We start from the raw sequence: 19,787 nt of genomic DNA, 5'->3' as shown, positions 1-19,787 counted from the left end.
GCTTCCTCATCCCTGATGGGCTAGTGGATATCCTGTGCACCAATGTTATTCTTCCTGATGAACCAGCAACAGCTCTTCTTTCCCAGAAGGAACCTTAGTGGTTGGAGCTTCATTGTCCCTGATGGTCTAGAGAAGGCATCATTGTCCCTGATGGTCTAGAGAAGGCATCATTGTCCCTCATGGTCTAGAGAAGGCATCATTGTCCCTGATGGTCTAGAGAAGGCATCATTGTCCCTGATGGTCTAGAGAAGGCATCATTGTCCCTGATGGTCTATAGAAGGCATCGTTGTCCCTGATGGTCTAGAGAAGGCATCATTGTCCCTGATGGTCTAGAGAAGGCATCATTGTCCCTGATGGTCTAGAGAAGGCATCATTGTCCCTGATGGTCTAGAGTAGGCATCATTGTCCCTGATGGTCTAGAGAAGGCATCATTGTCCCTGATGGTCTAGAGAAGGCATCATTGTCCCTGATGGTCTAGAGTAGGCATCATTGTCCCTGATGGTCTAGAGTAGGCATCATTGTCCCTGATGGTCTAGAGAAGGCATCATTGTCCCTGATGGTCTACTGTTTGCAATTTTACCACAAAATTCATATGATGGGAGTTATGAAGGTCCACGACAGATCTCATTATTTACATCTGTAGAAATCTTTGTCCCTCATCACTCATGATATTGTCTCAAAGTCCTTAATATGAACCTCATCATCCCTGATGATCTAGTGGGATCATTAATATTCCTAATTATCAAGGAGGAACTTTAATAATTAATAATTATAATTTGTAAAAATCTCGACGTTTGCACAGTTCTACTCCACTATCCCAGAGGAGCCCAAAATCTGTGGACTTTTATTTCTGCATTTAAAAAGATCATCACACAAAAAAAAAAAGAGGTCATTTTTCTTAGCGACTTTTCTTATTTGTCTTATGGTATTCGTGGTCGTTTTGAGTCAAATTCTTCTAAATGGCTGATGAGGGTTAGTGAGTTTTACGCAGAATCAAGAGACGCTTCATCTTTACTTTCTTGCACATTTTTAATTGCAAAAAAAAACAAATTGCCACATTTCAAAAAGTCGCAAATAATCAATGAAGCTAAAACATTGGGATTGGTAAAACCGCACCCATAATACCAAATAGAAAGAAAAACCGACGAAACCAGTCAAGGAAACTTAAAAAGGAGCAAATTAAGTAATAGATAATGAGCAAACATAAAAGTCACCACTAGGCCACGTTCGCACGACCGGACTTTCAGTCTTTTCGTAAAAATAAACGCACAGCGCTCGGACCAGGGTTACTCAATAACCAGTTCTCATCGAACACCAGATCACATACATAGCCGGCAGCTTTTGTTTTGGTCAAAAGATTTTTTTAAGCCGCCACCACGACAAGGAGACTCTTCTGGCCGGACCCTACTCTACTCTAACCTATTAAAAATTTCTTAAAATTTCCAGTACTCTTTTTAGGTATATTTGTATTTAGTTTTCTTTAAGGGAATGTGTCACGTACATTTTTTAAAATGACCAATAATATCACATACAAGAGACAAATACCATCACACCGTGACCAGACCACATATTACCACCACATAGTGACCCAATAATACCACGTACAAGGAACAAATACCGACATACTATGACTAGACCACATATTAACACCACATAGTGACGGAATAATACCACGTACAAGGAACAAATACCGACATACCATGACTAGACCACATATTACCACCACATAGAGACTGAATAATGCCACAAACAAGGGACAAATACCGCCACACCGTGACCAGACCACATATTACCACCACATAGTGACCAATAATATCATATACAAGGGAAAAATAGCGTCACACCATGGCTGGACCACATATTACCACCACATAGTAACCAAATAATACCACATACAAGGAACAAATACCTCCACATCGTGACCAGACCACATATTGCCACCATATAGTGACCAAATACTACAATACTGATCATTAACAAAAAAACACAATACTAATATTACCATAAGTGCCATTATACACGGGAGCTCTATACATAGTATACTGTGTATAATGTCATTGTACAGGTAACACAGTGATCACCAGTGACATTATACACAGGAACACTGTATATAGTGTCAGTGTACAGGTAATACAGTGACATTATACACAGGAGCTCTGTATATAGTGTCAGTGTACATGTAATACAGTGACATTATACACAGGAGCTCTGTGTATAGTATACAGGTAATACAGTGATCACCAGTGACATTATGCAAAGGAGCTCTGTATATAGTGTCAGCATACAGGTAATACAGTGATCACCAGTGACATTATACACAGGACCATTTCAAATATAAATTGTAATCCACCACTGTGCCCCCACTAACTGTAAATAAATCCCCACCTAATAAATATATAAATGAATTAGTGACGCGCCCCCTGGGCCGTGGGGTACTCGGCAGCCGGGCCTCTGTGGATGCCGGTGGGGGATATCACGGTGGCTGGCCCAGTCCGTGACCCAGGGTGGTCTGTAAAAGGGGAATATTATTTATAGGGTATTTGGAAAGTGTTCATGACGCCACCTGTGGATTGCAGCTAAAGGGAGCCGCCGCTGCGGAGCAGTCCTCTGGAGCTGGTGTTACGGCAGCAGGGATAGTGTGGCTCTCCACAGGTAGAGCTAGCTCCAGGGCAGTGTAGGGGTGAATGGTGGATGCGGGTGAGAAACGGCAGGACGGTCCCGGAGGAAAGACGGACACTCACACGGGGGTAAGCTTCAGTACCTTTACTGGTGATGATGCAGGCACGGTCCAGGGTACTCCGGACGAAGGGCGCACTTTTGGACTCTCCCCAGTGAGCGGGTATAGGGCATCCTGATCCGTGGCTTTACTTGCTAAGCTTCTGACCTGCCTGGAGCTAGGCCTAGCTTGGTTACTGTCTCTCTCTTGCACCTGCTGACCTGGAGGTAGGGCTTTCTCATGGAGATCACTCTTCCTGGTCGCTGGGGCCTCCGTGACTACTAGCCCTGGTACTGTAGTCAGCGTTTGGTAAACCTGGGACCTGTAGTCCTCCAGGGGTTCCGGTGGTCCCTACTGGGTATAAGGGACCCCATAGGCGCGGACCCGGTGTCCGATATATATCTTGGGGTGAGCCTGGTATGCTCCTCTGCCTCCTCGTTACTTCTTCCTTCTCCTCTTGCCTTCGGCCACACTCAGGGCCCTCACTCGTGCTGTAGGCCTTGGCTCGCCTAAGCACAGCAGCCAGCGTGCTGCCTCTTCGCTGCTCTCTGAGCGTCAGCACGCTCTCTGCTTAACACTAAACTGAAAAACTGAGCTGCCTGGCTCCACCCTCCCTATATATATATATCCCTATCAGGGCTCCCTCTGGTGGTCTGAGGTGGTAGGGTGGAGGTGTGTGAATGTGTGAGGGCCTCTTGTGGAGAAGTCCATCCATGCACCCTTCTGGGTTCTGTGGCACCAATGCGCAGCAGGGCGCCACATCCCCCCCCCTAGTAAAACTCAGTACTCCTGGACTGAAGGATTTTTCTCAAAACAGGTTAAACAATAACATTTCTTCCCTTTATGGGAGGCACTTTTCTTGAACGTTACAGGTAACATTATAATACAATAATATAAAGTATCTTCAAAGTTTCTCAAATCAGTTCCAGAGAGATCCCAACAGGGTATCCCCTCTCACCGGTTAAAGTGCAAAGGTAGCTTGAGGGACCTGTCCGTAAACCCTCCACGTAGGCCCTGGGCGTGGCTGCAGGGCACAGGCGATCTGGAGTCGGACCACGACTTCTGCCACGCCAAACAGTTTTTTGTTCTGAGGTCGCTTAAAAGGCACTCCAGGGAGTGCAACTATGTACATGACAGTTTTTTTTTTTTTTGGGCTGCTCTCAGTCCTCAGCCACCGTGTCCTTTATATATACCCTTATGGGTAACTAAATGCAATGAGAAGTGTCAGTGTCACATAAATTGTCAATTAGCAAGGCAAAATAAATCAATAAATAAACACATGAACTTATTACAAGAACATACCCTACGGGGTAACTATTTACACTGTCAGTGTTTCTCTATTCACTCCCTATACCTGACAGGGGTCTGGCCTTTTGTGCTACGCGATGACCTACGTAGTACTGGGATGCGTGTAGTGTGGGTGCTTGTGCTATTTTCCGCTCTATCGGCTCTATGTGTTGGTGGACTGCAAAACTGCCTTAACCTTTCTACGGGACTGGCAAGTACACTGGTTACCGGGCCTACTGGCTCTGCTTCTACCGGTGATCCTTCTTCCGGGGATTCTTCCTGAGCAGGCTCTTCCGGGGCACTTACAGGTCTTACTTGCAGTGGAGAGTCTTCTGGCTGTTGGTAGAAGTGTATCACAGGTATTATTACCGCTCCATCCAGTTGAGGCCAATCTGCCGGGAAATCTCCTAAGACAGTATGGAGTACTTCTTCTTTAGGCTCCTCCGGTACCGTGAGAGGCACTTCCTCCTGGGGCTTCAGCGGACTTGGGCACAACTTCAGATGGTCTCTCGATACCGTTGCAGTTGTTCTTCCTCCGTCTTTGCTAATTAGACAGGTTTTTCTATTGTCGAATCTGGAATTCAACACAGTGTAAGGTTCCCTTTCCCACTGGTCGTCAAGCTTGCGGCTTCTTCTCTTTCGTTTCAGCACAACTTCTCCAGGTGTCAAGGGTTCGGCTGGTGCACTCTTGTTGTACTGTGCTTCCTGCTTATCTCTCACCCTACTTAGACTATCTTCGACACAGGCCTGTACTCTCTTGTACTGCTCCTGTCGAGTCGCATCCCAGTCTTCAGTGGACATATCTGCTTCTGGCTCTACCACTCCAAGCTCAGGTCCATGGGCAACTTTCTGGGTCTTGCTCTCATGAGGTACGCTGGAGTACAATTGGTGGAACTCACAGGTATGTGATTGTACAGATCTACCAGGTCAGGTAGTTTGTCTGGCCACTGGTTTCTTTCTTCTAGAGGTAAGGTCTTCAACAGGTCAATGACTATGTTATTCATCTTTTCACATAACCCATTGGTTTGGGGGTGGTACGGTGTAGTCCGGATCTTCTTACACCCGTACAGATGGCAAAAATCTTGAACAGCTCGGCTTCAAAGGCAGGGCCTTGATCCGTCAGCACCTTATCCGGGTATCCATGGGGCCTGCAGAAATAGGCTTGAAACGTCCTTGCTGCAGTTTCTGCTGTCAGATCCTTGACGGGGGCTACCACCAGGAACCGGGAGTAGTGATCCACCATAGTCAGGACATACGAGTAGCCTGACCTGCTGGGTGATAGCTTGACGTCGTCCAGGGTGACGATCTCCAGGGGCTGGGTTGTCTTGATAGATTGCAAGTGTGCTTTCTGGCTGCTGTAGTCTTTTCTTCTGAGGCTACAGGGTCCACAGTCCCGGCACCACCTCTCTATGGAGCTCCGCATTCCAACCCAATAAAACCGACTCTTCAGGAGAGTTTCCAGCTTTTTCCAGCCAAAGTGCCCTGCTTGATCGTGGTAGGCCTCCAACACCATCTGGATGTCTGTCCTGGGCACTACGATCTGCCATACCATCTCATGGGTCCTGGGGTTAACATTTGGCACAGCTTCTCTCTATAGATGAACAGCCGGCTTCCCTCATTCCACAGTTGCTTGGCTTGTGGATAACCTTTTTGGGTTATCAGTTCCTTGATACGGCTGACAACCAGGTCGCTGTCCTGGGTCTCCTTCCAACTGTGGTGAGGTAAAGGGTTTAGTGTCTTACCACGATACCTCCTGGAGGTGTGCTGCTCGTGGACCATCCCATTTCTATGGAAGGCAGGTAACTCAATCTCCTCCAGGTCATCCACTTCTTCTTCAGTGTCCGACTGGTGTGGCATTCTGGATAGGACATCGGCGTTATATGGTTCTTGTGGCCTGCCCGGTATTTGATGGTGAACTGATAGTTTGACAGTTGGGCCATCCAACGCTGTTCCATGGCTCCCAACTTGGCTGTCTCTAGATGTGCCAAGGGGTTGTTGTCAGTATAGGCCGTGAACTTAGTGGAGGCCAGGTAGTGCTTGAATCGTTCAGTGATGGCCCAGACCAAGGCCAGGAACTCCAACTTGAAGGAGCTTTAGTTTTCTGGATTCCTCTCGGTTGGACGGAGCTTCCTGCTGGCATAGGCAATCACCTTCTCTTTGCCATACTGCTTCTGACTCAACACAGCTCCTAGTCCCTCGTTGCTGGCATCAGTGTGCAGCAGGAAAGGTTGGCTGTAGTCAGGGTAGGCCAGGATTTCTTCGCCGGTCAGGATCTCTTTCATCACTGCAAAGGACTCAGCCTGCTCTTTACCCCACTGGAAGGGGGGTGTTTTTGCCTCTGTTGGACTGTCCTACCAGGAGATCTTGCAAAGGCGCTGCCTTCTTGTTGTAGTCCTTCACAAATCTCCGGTAATACCCGACCAGTCCCAGGAACTGACGTACCTCCTTGAGATTCTTCGGTTCCGGCCATTTCTGGATGGCAGTGACCTTCTCCGGGTCTGGTGCTACTCCTTCTGGACTGACGATGTGCCCTAGGTACTGTACCTTTCGCTTGAGCAGGTGGCACTTTGAGGGCTTCAATTTCATCCCATTACCGGGACAACTACTCAAATACCTCCGCCAGGTGCTTCAAATGGTCCTCGTATGTCTTGGAGTACACTTTCACGTCATCCAGGTATAGCAGCACGGTCTCGAAGTTACGGTGTCCCAAACAGCACTCCATCAATCTCTGGAACGTTCCAGGGGCGTTGCAGAGTCCGAACGACATATTGTTGAACTCGCAGAGTCCCATCGGAGTAGTGAAGGCCGTCTTCTCCCAGTCCTCCTCAGCAACTGTTACTTGCCAGTACCCGCTAGTGAGGTCAAGGGTGGAGAATTAATTTGCAGACTTTAGTGCAGCCAGGGATTCCTCTATATGGGCAAAGGGTATGCATCTTTGTGTGCTATGTGATTTACCTGTCTGTAATCTACACACATCCTCATGCTTCCATCCTTTTTCCTGACCAGGACCAGGGGAGCTGCCCAGGGGCTACAGCTATCTCTTATTACCCCTGCCTTCTTCATGTCATGCAACATTTCCTTCGCTTTCTGGTAGTGTGCTGGTGGCATGGGCCTGTAACGTTCTTGGATGGTCACCTGTGGGTATATGGTGTTGTACCCCTTTAATCCTCCCAAAATCAAGTGGGTGTTTGCTGAATACCTGTTCGTATTCCTGGACCACCCTGTATACACCTTGTTTTTGATGGACAGGGGTGGCGTCAGTCCCAACATGGAGCTGTTGACACCAATCCTCCAGCTGAGCTTCGGAGTCATTGTCCTCCACTGTATCTGGTGGGGTCAAGGATTCCACTGTGTGTATGGCATCATCATTCACGGTATACAATCTATCAACAGTGGCGTATCTTAGTAATTTAACTTCATCCTCCCCACAATTTAGGAGACGTACGGGTACCCTGCCATTGCGTACATCAACCACCCCCCTGGTGTTATGTTCTGCTACCAAAGCTAAGGAAAGAGAGGAGATCTGTCCCTACTATAGGACTCAGCTGAATCCCTACGATGTAACAGGGAACCTGATCCTGCGATCAGACCTGCTAAAGTCCTAATCTAGTCTGTACGGAGACCTATAGATGTGGGGAGGGAATCCCTACAAGTACTAAGGACTGGGAGGAATATGGGACACCTCCTAACAGAAATAGTAGCAGACAGACGAACAAACAAAATAGATAGAACATAGAGGTCCGTAGACCAAGCAAACTAACAGAGCTAGACACAGAGCACAGGCTAGCTAGAAAGTAGATATACAATGAAGTCCAGCAAAGCCAGAAGGGCGGAGCAGGATTAAATAGGCCAACAAGGTCATGTGACCAGCAAAGGAAAAAAAACCTAACAGCAAGGTTCTAACAGTACCCCCCCTTCTAAGAGGATCCTCCGGATCCCCTAGGACCAGGCTTATCAGGAAATCTCCTGTGAAACGCTCTGATAAGTCTGGACGCGGAAACATCATCTGACCTCACCCAAGAGTTATCCTCGGGTCCGAAACCTTTCCAGGCCACAAGATACTGCAAACTACCTCTATACCGTCTAGAGTCAAGGATGCGAGAAATTTCATATTCCCCGTCCTCCACCACCGGAGGAACAGAGGCAGAGGCGTCACCATCCGACACAACAGCTTTTTTTAACAGAGAGACATGAAAGACCGGATTAATTCTCCAGGAGGTAGGAACCTCCAACCTAACAGCAGATTGGTTGACAACCTGAAGCACCTTAAAGGGCCCTACAAACTTGGGACCCAATTTCTTAGAAGGAATCCTCAACCGCAGATTCCTAGAGGACAACCAAACCATGTCACCAACAGCGAACAAAACCTCCTGTCGTTTCCTATCAAAGTAGTCTTTAGATTTTCTGTTGGCCTCCTGAAGATTACCACGCACATCCGTCCAAACTCTTTCCAAATCACCGGAAAAATTCTCCTCCTCAGGCACGGCAGATCCCAACTTGGAGAACGACCCAAACGACGGATGTCTCCCAGAACAACAAAAAAAAGGCGAACAACCAGCAGAAGAAGATGTATGATTGTTCAGAGCAAATTCGGCAAGTGGCAGAAACTCAGACCACCCCTCTTGATTGTCTGCCACAAAACAACGCAAGAACTGCTCAACATCCTGGTTTTTCCTTTCTGTCTGGCCATTAGATTCAGGATGATATCCGGACGAAAACGACAAATGAATTCCCAACCTGTCACAAAAGGCACGCCAAAAACGAGCCACGAACTGAGGACCCCTATCAGAAACAATGTCAGTAGGAACGCCATGAAGTCTGACAATTTCCTTGACAAAGGCCTTAGCGAGAGTTTTAGCGCAGGGCAGTTTGACGAAGGGAACCAAGTGACACATCTTGCTAAAACGGTCCACGACCACCCAGATGACAGTAAAACCCTCAGAGGGGGGAAGGTCAGTTATAAAGTCCATAGCCAAATGTGTCCAAGGAGCACCTGGGACCTCCAAAGGACAAAGCAACCCCGCAGCAGGAGTATGTGAGGACTTAGATCTAGCACATATAGTACATTGGCGCACCCACTTAATGACTTCCTTCTGCCATCCAGGCCACCAAAAACTGCGACCCACCAGTCTCTTGGTCTCAGAGATTCCGGGATGACCTGCCAACCGAGATTCGTGACACTCAACAAACAAATCTCTCCTAAAGGTCCCAGGCACAAACAACCTCCCATGAGGAGTGTTAGATGGGGCATTCTCCTGAGCTTTAAGAATCTCATCTTCCAAAACGGAGTCTAAAGCAGCTATCACAACACCTTCTTGTAAAATGTTTTCCTCTTTCTCAGCACCGACTATGGGAGAAAAACTGCGAGACAAGGCATCCGCCTTAACATTCTTAGTACCAGGGATGTAAGTAATGGAGAAATTAAACCGCGAGAAAAACAGTGCCCACCTAGCCTGACGGGCATCCGTAAGAACCTGAACGGGAAATTCCGCACCTTCCAAGAAGTGGCGCCAGTGTTCAAATGCGAGTTTAATAGCCAATAATTCCCGATTACCAATATCGTAATTCAATTCAGTCTCCGAAAATTTTTTTGAAAAAAAGGCACAGGGATGTAATCCATCCCCGTTATCCTGAGACAATACTGCGCCAACCCCCACAGAGGAAGCATCAACCTCAACCAAAAACGGCCTAGTAACATCAGGCTGCATAAGGATGGGAGCAGAGGTGAACCTCTCCTTGAGATACACAAAAGCTTCAATGGCCTCAGAAGACCACTGAACCGCATCAGCACCTTTCCTGGTGAGATCAGTCAGAGGTTTGACAATACTAGAAAAATTTTTTATGAATTTTCTATAGTAATTGGCGAAACCCAAAAACCTCTGTATCGATTTCAAACCAATAGGCCTAGGCCATTCCTGTACAGCCTGAACTTTAACCGGGTCCATCTCAAAGCCCTCGCTGGAGATAATGTAACCCAAAAAACTAATTCTCTGTACAGCGAACTCACATTTCTCCAGCTTAGCAAAAAGCGAATTGTCCATTAATAACTGTAATACCTCACGCACGCTCCGCCAATGAGACTCCAGATCTGGCGAATAAATCAAAATGTCATCCAAATACACAACCACATTTTTACCGATCAAAGGTCTAAGGATGTCATTAATCAGATTCTGAAAAAATGCAGGAGCATTAGTAAGACCAAAAGGCATAACCAGATTCTCAAAATGACCCACAGGAGTGTTAAAAGCAGTCTTCCATTCATCACCCTCCTTCATGCGCAACAGATTGTATGCCCCCTTAAGGTCAATTTTAGAGAACCACTTGGCCCCCAATAACTGGTTAAACAGATCAGGAATCAATGGCAGTGGGTAAGGATTGCGTACCGTAATTTTGTTAATCTCACGAAAATCCAGACAAGGACGTAAACCGCCGTCCTTTTTTTTTTACAAAAAAAAATCCAACCGCCACAGGAGACTTAGAGGGCCTAATGTGACCGGCGGCCAAGCTTGTCTGTATGTATTCCTCCAAAGCCTTCCTCTCAGGAATAGTAAGGTTAAATAAACGACTCTTAGGAAGAGTCGCTCCAGGGACAAATTCAATAGAACAATCATAGTCTCTATGGGGAGGCAAAACCTGCGATTCCTTCTCAGAAAAAACTCTCCAAAAATCCTGAATAGGAACAGGCAATTCTCCCCTATCCAAAGCTGCAATACGCCCGTTACAACACTTGTCATAACATTTATGGCTCCAGGATTTAATTTCACTGGTAGACCAATCCAGTACAGGATTGTGAAATTTTAACCAGGGCAAACCCAATATTACTGGAGAAGGCAAGTTATTCAACACTACCAAATCCAATTTCTCATGGTGAACACCATTAATAGTGAGAGGAAATTCACTGACCTTGAGAGTAATATTCTTCAAAGGGGAACCATCCACAGAAACCACAGCAATGGGGGATGATAAAGGTTCAGGTTTTAAATTGAGTTTTTCCACGAATCCCCCATCAATTACATTCAGTGTAGACCCGCAATCGACAAACACCCGAAATTCCATTAATTTTTCCTGAGCAATCGTGGAAGCAGCTAAAAATATACCCTTGGAATTTAAACAGGCAATACGGGCGTGACTGACCATTTTTTTTTCTTTCTTCATACGAAGCTCACAGCCTTTAATCAAATGACCAGATTTTCCGCAATAGAAACACAAGCCTTCCGAAAAACGACGGTCTTTTTCTTGAGAGCGAGGTGCCACCGATCCAATCTCCATCGGTTCACCACTGTTAGTACACACATTATCATAACCAGAAACTGACATAGCAGAGGATTTGCTCTCATTAACCCTAGCACGCAGTCTTCTATCCACCCGTATAGCTAATTGCATAGCCTGTTGCAAATCTTCAGGTGTAGGATAAGCAATTAGCAGGTCTTTAACCCTTTCACTGAGCCCAGCAAGAAATAGACTTTTCAGAGCAGAATCGTTCCACCCTGTTTGAGTGGACCAACGACGAAAATGTGTACAATATTTTTCCACATTACCTGATCCTTGTTTTAAACGTCTCAACTCAGTCTCAGCTGATGCGACATGGTCAGGATCATCATATAATAGTCCCAAAGCAGAAAAAAAACTATCCACTGATCTGAAGCATGAATCACTAGGTTGCAAAGAAAAGGCCCACTCCTGAGGCTCTTTGCGCAAAAGTGACATTATGAACCCTACGCGCTGGGATTCATCCCCAGAGGACTTGGGTCTCAAACGAAAATACAATAAGCAAGCATTTTTAAATGAAAAAAATTCTCGATGTTCACCAAAAAATAAATCCGGCAAACATACCTTAGGCTCCAAGAAATATGCTCCAGGACAGTTACTCACGTGCTGACGGAGCTCGGCCACTTCCAGAGAGAGTCCCTGCAGGTGTTTAGCCAAATCCTGAACCGACACCATGATGGAACAAAAAAAAAAAAAAATCTTTCCTTAGAGAATTTGCAGGCTGGACTTACTGTTATGTTCTGCTACCAAAGCTAAGGAAAGAGAGGAGATCTGTCCCTACTATAGGACTCAGCTGAATCCCTACGATGTAACAGGGAACCTGATCCTGCGATCAGACCTGCTAAAGTCCTAATCTAGTCTGTACGGAGACCTATAGATGTGGGGAGGGAATCCCTACAAGTACTAAGGACTGGGAGGAATATGGGACACCTCCTAACAGAAATAGTAGCAGACAGACGAACAAACAAAATAGATAGAACATAGAGGTCCGTAGACCAAGCAAACTAACAGAGCTAGATACAGAGCACAGGCTAGCTAGAAAGTAGATATACAATGAAGTCCAGCAAAGCCAGAAGGGCGGAGCAGGATTAAATAGGCCAACAAGGTCATGTGACCAGCAAAGGAAAAAAACCTAACAGCAAGGTTCTAACACCTGGCAGTCAAGAGTGTAGGTCTGTGCTCTGAGCTAATGGGCTCCACTACCGCCTGGTAGTTCTGTCCTTTGAGACCTATGGCTGCCGTACACCAAATCAACATTTCAGTCATTGGGGGAATCACAATGGGTATCGGGTCTGTCACCCGTACATTACCGATTTCACCACCTGATAGCTTTATCTGTTGCTGGTACAGGAGGGCTCGGATCTCTTTCTGGAGCACCCTCCTCTGCCCTGGTCTGGCGGTGTCAACAATCTGTTGGAGCAAAAACAACACTTCTCCCAAACAGTTACCAACAATATTTGTACCAAGTATCATATACAAGTCTGTATCACCAGGTTTAGACTCCACTACAATTGTTATGATCTGCAACATAAACTAAGGAAAGAATGGGAAAAGCTGTCCCTACAGTAAGGCTAAGCTGAATCCCTACGATGTAGCGGGCTGCCTGTTCCTTGTGAACAGACCCACCTTCGTCCTCGGCTAGTCTGAATGGAGACCTATAGAATAAAGGGAGGAGTCCCTAAAAGAACTAAGGACTGGGACAAAAATGGGACACCTCCTAAACAGAGAAGTTGTTGCAGAGCAAAAAGACAAACAGACAAAAAAGGTACTAGAGGTCCCAGATGGACCAAGCGAACTGACAGAGATAGGCACAGAAGCACCTGGCTAGAGAGACAGTCTAGAAAACACTGAAGTCCAGCAAAGCCAGAAGGGCGGAGCTGGAATATATAGGCAGATGGTCACGTGACCGCAAAACACAAGATAGCAAAAACAAACAGGAGGGTTCTAACAGAACCCCCTCTTCTATGAGGATTCTCCGGATCCTCCAGGCCCGGGCCTATCTGGAAACTTCCTGTGGAAAGCTTTAACAAACCTAGGAGCAGAGACATCATCCATCCTTACCCAGGAGTTGTCTTCGGGACCGAAACCCTTCCAGGAGACAAGATACTGTAATCTCCCTCTATGCCATCTAGAATTCAAGATACGAGAAATTTCATATTCGCCGTCTTCCACCACAGGGGGAACTGTGACAGTGGCGTCCCTATTAGATACGTCAGCCTTTTTCAACAAGGAAACATGAAACACAGGAGTAATCTTCCAGGAAGTAGGGACATCCAACCTAACAACAGACGGGTTAACAACCTGAAGCACTTTAAATGGACCCACAAACTTAGGACCCAATTGCTTAGAAGGAATCCTCAACCGCAAGTTCTTCGAGGACAACCAAACCATGTCACCCACAGTAAACAAAACCTCTTTACGTTTCCTGTCAAAATACTTCTTGGACTTCTTGTTAGCCTCTTGCAGGTTACAACATACATTAGTCCAAACTCTCTCCAAATCACCGGAAAAATTCTCCTCCTCCGGCACCGCCGACCCCAATTTGGAGAACGAACCAAAAGACGGATGTCTCCCAGTACAACAAAAAAAAGGAGAACACCCAGCAGAGGAGGATGTATGATTGTTAAGAGCAAATTCTGCGAGAGGCGGAAACTCCGACCACACCTCTTGATTGTCCGCCACAAAACAACGCAAAAACTGTTCAACATCCTGGTTCTTTCTTTCAGTCTGTCCATTAGACTCAGGATGATAACCAGACGAAAATGACAAATGGACTCCCAACCTGTCACAAAAAGCACGCCAAAAGCGAGCCACAAACTGAGGTCCTCTATCAGAAACAATATCCGTGGGAACGCCATGCAGCTTAACAATCTCCTTAACAAACGCCTTAGCGAGTGTCTTAGCGCAGGGCAACTTAATGAATGGAACCAAATGACACATCTTACTAAAACGGTCCACGACCACCCAGATGACAGTAAAACCCTCGGACACAGGAAGGTCAGTAATAAAATCCATTGCCAGATGCGTCCAAGGAGCACTAGAAACCTCCAGAGGGCAAAGCAACCCCGCAGCAGGGGTATGTGAAGCCTTTCACCTAGCACACACAGTACATTGACGCACCCACTTGATGACTTCCTTCTGCCATCCAGGCCACCAAAAACTGCGACTGATAAGTCTCTTAGTCTCCGAAACTCCTGGATGACCTGCCAACCGAGACTCATGACACTCCACAAACAAATCTCTCCTAAAGGCTCTAGGCACGAACAACCTCCCATGGGGAGTGTTAGATGGAGCATCATCTTGAGCATTCAGAATCCCATTCTCTAAAGTGGAGGTCAATGCCGCCACCACAACTCCTTTCTGTAAAATGCTCTCCTCCTCCTCGGCACCGACCGTAGGAGAGAAGCTGCGAGATAAAGCATCGGCTTTAACATTCTTAGTACCAGGGATACAGGTAACAGAAAAATGAAACCGAGAAAAAAAAAGTGCCCACCTAGCTTGACGGGCATTCAAGCGCTTGGCAGCATCAAGATAGATCAGATTCTTATGATCTGTGAAAACCTGAATAGGATATCTAGCGCCTTCCAAAAAATGACACCAGTGTTCAAACGCGAGTTTAATAGTCAGCAACTCCCGATTTCCAACATCATAATTCAGTTCGGTTTCCGAAATTTTTTTCAAAAAGAAGGCACAAGGATGTACTCCACCCCTGCTCTCCTGAGACAAAATGCTCCGACCCCCACCGATGAAGCATCGACCTCGACCAAAAAAGGCTTGGTCTCATCAGGCTGCATAAGGATAGGGGCAGAACTGAACCTCTCTTTGAGATACTCAAACGCTTCAATGGCCTCAGTAGTCTACTGGACCATATTCACACCTTTCCTGGTGAGATCGGTTAGAGGTTTAACAATTACAGAAAAATTCTTAATGAATTTCCTGTAATAATTGGCAAAACCCAAAAATCTCTGTATCGATTTCAAACCAATAGGCCTAGGCCATTCCTGCACCGCCTGAACCTTCACCGGGTCCATCTCAAAGCCCTCGCTGGAGACAATGTAGCCCAAATAACAAATTTTCTGCACAGCGAACTCACATTTCTCCAGCTTAGCAAAGAGTGAATTATCACTCAATAACTGCAAAACTTCACATACACTCTGCCAATGGGACTCCAGATCTGGTGAATAAATCAAAATGTCATCCAAATACACAACCACATTCTTACCAATCAAAGGTCTCAGGATGTCATTAATAAGGTTCTGAAAAAATGCAGGTGCATTGGTAAGACCAAAAGGCATCACCAGATTCTCAAAATGACCTACCGGAGTGTTAAAAGCAGTTTTCCATTCATCACCCTCCTTCATTGGTAACAAATTGTATGCCCCCCGGAGATCAATTTTAGAGAACCACTTGGCCCCCACTAACTGGTTAAACAAGTCAGGAATTAACGGCAATGGGTAGGAATTGCGTACGGTAATCTCATTAATTTCACGAAAATCCAGACATGGACGTAAACCCCCATCCTTTTTTTTAACAAAGAAGAATCCGACTGCCACAGGCGACTTAGAAGGTCTAATGTGACCAGCAGCCAGGCTAGTCTGTATGTACTCCTCCAAGGCCTTTCTTTCAGGAATAGTCAGATTAAACAAGCGACTTTTGGGAAGAGTAGCACCCGGAACAAACTCAATGGTGCAATCATAATCCCTATGAGGAGGTAAAACTTGCGACTCCTCCTCCGAAAAAAACCTCCAAAAATCTTGAACAGGTACAGGTAATTCCCCTTTTTCCACAGCCACAATGCGACCATTACAACATTTATCATAGCACTTCGGACTCCAAGACTTAATCACATTGGTAGACCAGTCCAATAAAGGATTGTGCAGTTTTAACCAAGGCAAACCTAAAACAACTGGAGAGGGTAAATTATCCAAAACAATGAAGTCCAAAATTTCTTGGTGAGCACCATTGATAGTGAGAGGAAATGCAGCAGTCTTGTGAGTAATACATTTCAAAGGAGTGTTATCAATAGCAACCACAGAAATAGGTGATGACTAAGGTTTGGATTTCAATTTAAGTTTTTCCAAAAACCCTTTATCAATCACATTAAGTGTTGAACCACAATCCACAAATACCTGAAATTCAATCAAATCTCCCTGCAGAGTAGTACACCCAGAAAGGAACACTCCTGCAGAGCGTAAACAAGCTATACGGGCGTATCTGACCTTTTTTTTTCCTTTACTTAAACGACGCTCACAATACTTAATCAAATGATCATCCACAATAAAGACACAAACCTTCGGCGAATCTCCGATCTCTTTCTTGAGAACGGAGTGACATCGCCCCGACCTCCATTGGTTCTCCGCTGTCAGAGCAGATTTTCTGGAAACTAGGACCTGAAGTTACAGGAGTTTTTACATCATTGACCCTGGACCTTATTCTCCTGTCCACATGAACAGCTAACTGCATAGCTTCCTGTAGAGTCTGAGGTGCAGGGAATGCAATTAGCAAATCCTTAACCCTTTCACTCAGGCCAGCAAGAAATAAACTTTTCAGCGCCGAATCATTCCACTTCACTTCTGAAGCCCATCTCCTGAAGTGTGTGCTATAAATTTCAACATCATCTGACCCCTGATTCAAACGTCTAAGTTCTGATTCAGCAGATGAGATTCGATCAGGATCGTCATATAATAGCCCCATAGCAGAAAAAAATTCCTCAACAGAACTTAAACACGGATCACTAGGTTGGAGAGAAAAGGCCCAACCCTGTGGTTCTTTGCGCAAAAGTGACATAATAAAACCAATGCGCTGTGATTCATTCCCAGAGGACCTCGGTCTCAAACGAAAATATAACAAACAAGCATTTGAAAGGATAAAAAATCTTGCTGTTAACCATAAAAAATATCAGGCAGTCCTAACTTCGGTTCCACAAAATGCGCTCCAGGACAGCTACTCACGTGTTGCTGAAGCTCGGCCACCTCCAGAGACAATTCCTGCAGGCGTTGAGCCAACTCCTGGATGTAAATCATATTGATCCCCGAATTTCTTTCCTTTTAGTTTTTTTTTTTTGGGCTGGACTTACTGTTATGATCTGCAACATAAACTAAGGAAAGAATGGGAAAAGCTGTCCCTACAGTAAGACTAAGCTGAATCCCTATGATGTAGCGGGCAGCCTGATCCTTGTGAACAGACCCACCTTCGTCCTCGGCTAGTCTGAACGGAGACCTATAGAATAAAGGGAGGGGTCCCTAAAAGAACTAAGGACTGGGACAAAAATGGGACACCTCCTAACAGAAGTTGTTGAAGAGCAAAAAGACAAACTGAAAAAAAGTACTAGAGGTCCCAGAGGACCAAGCAAACTAGACAGAGATAGGCACCGAAGCACCTGGCTAGAGAGACAGGCAAAAACCACTGAAGTCGAGCAAAGCCAGAAGGGCGGAGCTGGAATATATAGGCAGCTGGTCATGTGACCGCAAAACACAAGATAGCAAAAACAAACAGGAGGGTTCTAACAACAATCAGTCCTTGGTCCTTTAGTTCCGCTCTCCCCACCTTCACTGTCACATCCTTAACCCCTACTAGGTTAAGAGGAAGGCCGTTAGTGGCATACACAGAGAGGTTCGCGGCTGGCGGGTGTAGTTCATCTATGGACCAATACCTTTTGTAAAGAACATCAGATATGATGGTTACCTGTGAGCTGGTGTCCAGCAACGCAGGTGTTGCTATCGCATCCAGCACGATGGACAGGAAAGGTCTTCCTCCCACGAACTGATGGTACCAGCTTGATGGGCCTGCTTGATTTACTCCTGGGTGTCGGCCCTCGGCCCCAGGGTTTGCTCGTTTAAAGGACAGTACCGTGCTGTGTGGCCTGCCTTGTGGCAGCGGTAGCAGATGAATTCTCCTGGTTGGTCGTTGGTCCTCCCACGGGGTGGCGTTGTCCTCCTCCGGGGTGGCGTTGTCCTCCTCCGGGGTGGCGTTGTCCTCCTTCTTCTTCTCATCCAGGAGACATCCTCAGGGCTGTCGGCGAGTAGTATCCTTCCTTCCGGCTCGGGCTCCTCCTGTAGCTGCAGGGTGCTCAGGACAGTGGCCAGGGTTTTACTTAGCTGACGCACTTCAGAGCATAGGCTGTCCAGCTCGCTAGGGGGCACTGTTTGCATCTTTGTTTCAGCCGTTAAGGAAGGAGTAGTGGGTGCTGCGGGCACTGGGGGGTAACACTGGATAGCAGTATCTGTTGTTTCCAGGGGCTGCAGCCCCTTTATAGCCATGTCCTTAAGGGTGTCAAAGGTGGCATCTGGATGGTCTAAGGCCCACCACCGTACAGTTCTGCTCTCCTTCTGGGACCTCAACCCCCGGATGAACTGTTCCGTCAGCATTTTATTTTCATTTTGTATGCTGGCTGGACTAACATGTTTCAGGGACTGCAGGGCTCCCTCTAAGCGCCAGGCATAGTCCCGGATACTGTCCTCAGGTTTCTGGGCACAGTGGTAGAACCTCATCCGGAGATCTGTCTCAGTGCGGTTTTCAAACACGGTTGCAGTCTCTTAAAGATAGTGGATATTGATTCCTGGTCTGCGGCTGGCCAGGTTGCAACTTCCTGCTCTGCGGCACCAGTCAATTGTCCCAGCACAACAGCAGCTCTCTGCTTACCAGTCATAGAATACATGTCTAGCACACCGCATATTTTTCTCCTGAATCCGGACAAGGTGTCTGGTTTGCCATTATACTGGGGAAGCCATTTGCTCCAGGGATGTCCGGCAGGGCCATGGGTATCAACGGAGTCACGACCCCTGCGGGTCGAGCGGCCGCTCCGGCCTGTGCAGCGCCGGGCGCAGGTTGGGCATCAGGAGCGTTAACCGGTGCTCCGGCGGCTTGCTGGTCGTCGGCCATGGTTGCGCCCCCCTAGTGAACCGGAGCCTACCTTCTTCACTTCTTATCAGGTAGGCCGCAGCCCCGCGGGCGATGGTCTTCTTCCAGGACCTTGCGTCGCTCACGTGTGACGTCAGAGCGTCCTCTGGACTACTTCCAGGACCTGACGCTTCCTGGTTCGACGTCAGTGGCGGGGCGTGTCCTGGGCTTCGCGGACTTCCAAGGGGTTGCGCCTCTCCGATTCCCACGGTTACACCCCTCTTCTTCCCGCGCGGCGACAGGAAGATGGCGGACAATGTCGGGAAATCTCGGGAATGGTGGGAAACCTTCACCACAGTGAGTACTGCAGTCTTTTAAGGCGCACAGTACCCGGTGGCAATGGGCACGAAATCCTGTTCGTGACGCCAAGGCTGACACGCCCCCTGGGTCGTGGGGTACTCGTCAGCCGGGCCTCTGTGGATGCCGGTGGGGGATATCACGGTGGCTGGCCCGGTCCATGACCCAGGGCGGTCAGTAAAAGGAGAATATTATTTATAGGGGATTTGGAAAGTGTTTGTGACGCCACCTGTGGATTGCGGCTAAAGGGTGCCGCCGCTGCAGAGCAGTCCTCTGGAGCTGGTGTTACGGCAGCAGGGATCGTGTGGCTCTCCACAGG

This window comes from Phyllobates terribilis, unplaced genomic scaffold (assembly GCF_046119375.1).
Source record: "Phyllobates terribilis strain yellow unplaced genomic scaffold, ASM4611937v1 Scaffold_9__5_contigs__length_417890890, whole genome shotgun sequence".
NCBI lineage: Eukaryota > Metazoa > Chordata > Amphibia > Anura > Dendrobatidae > Phyllobates > Phyllobates terribilis.
Note: the sequence above shows the minus strand (reverse complement) of the source record.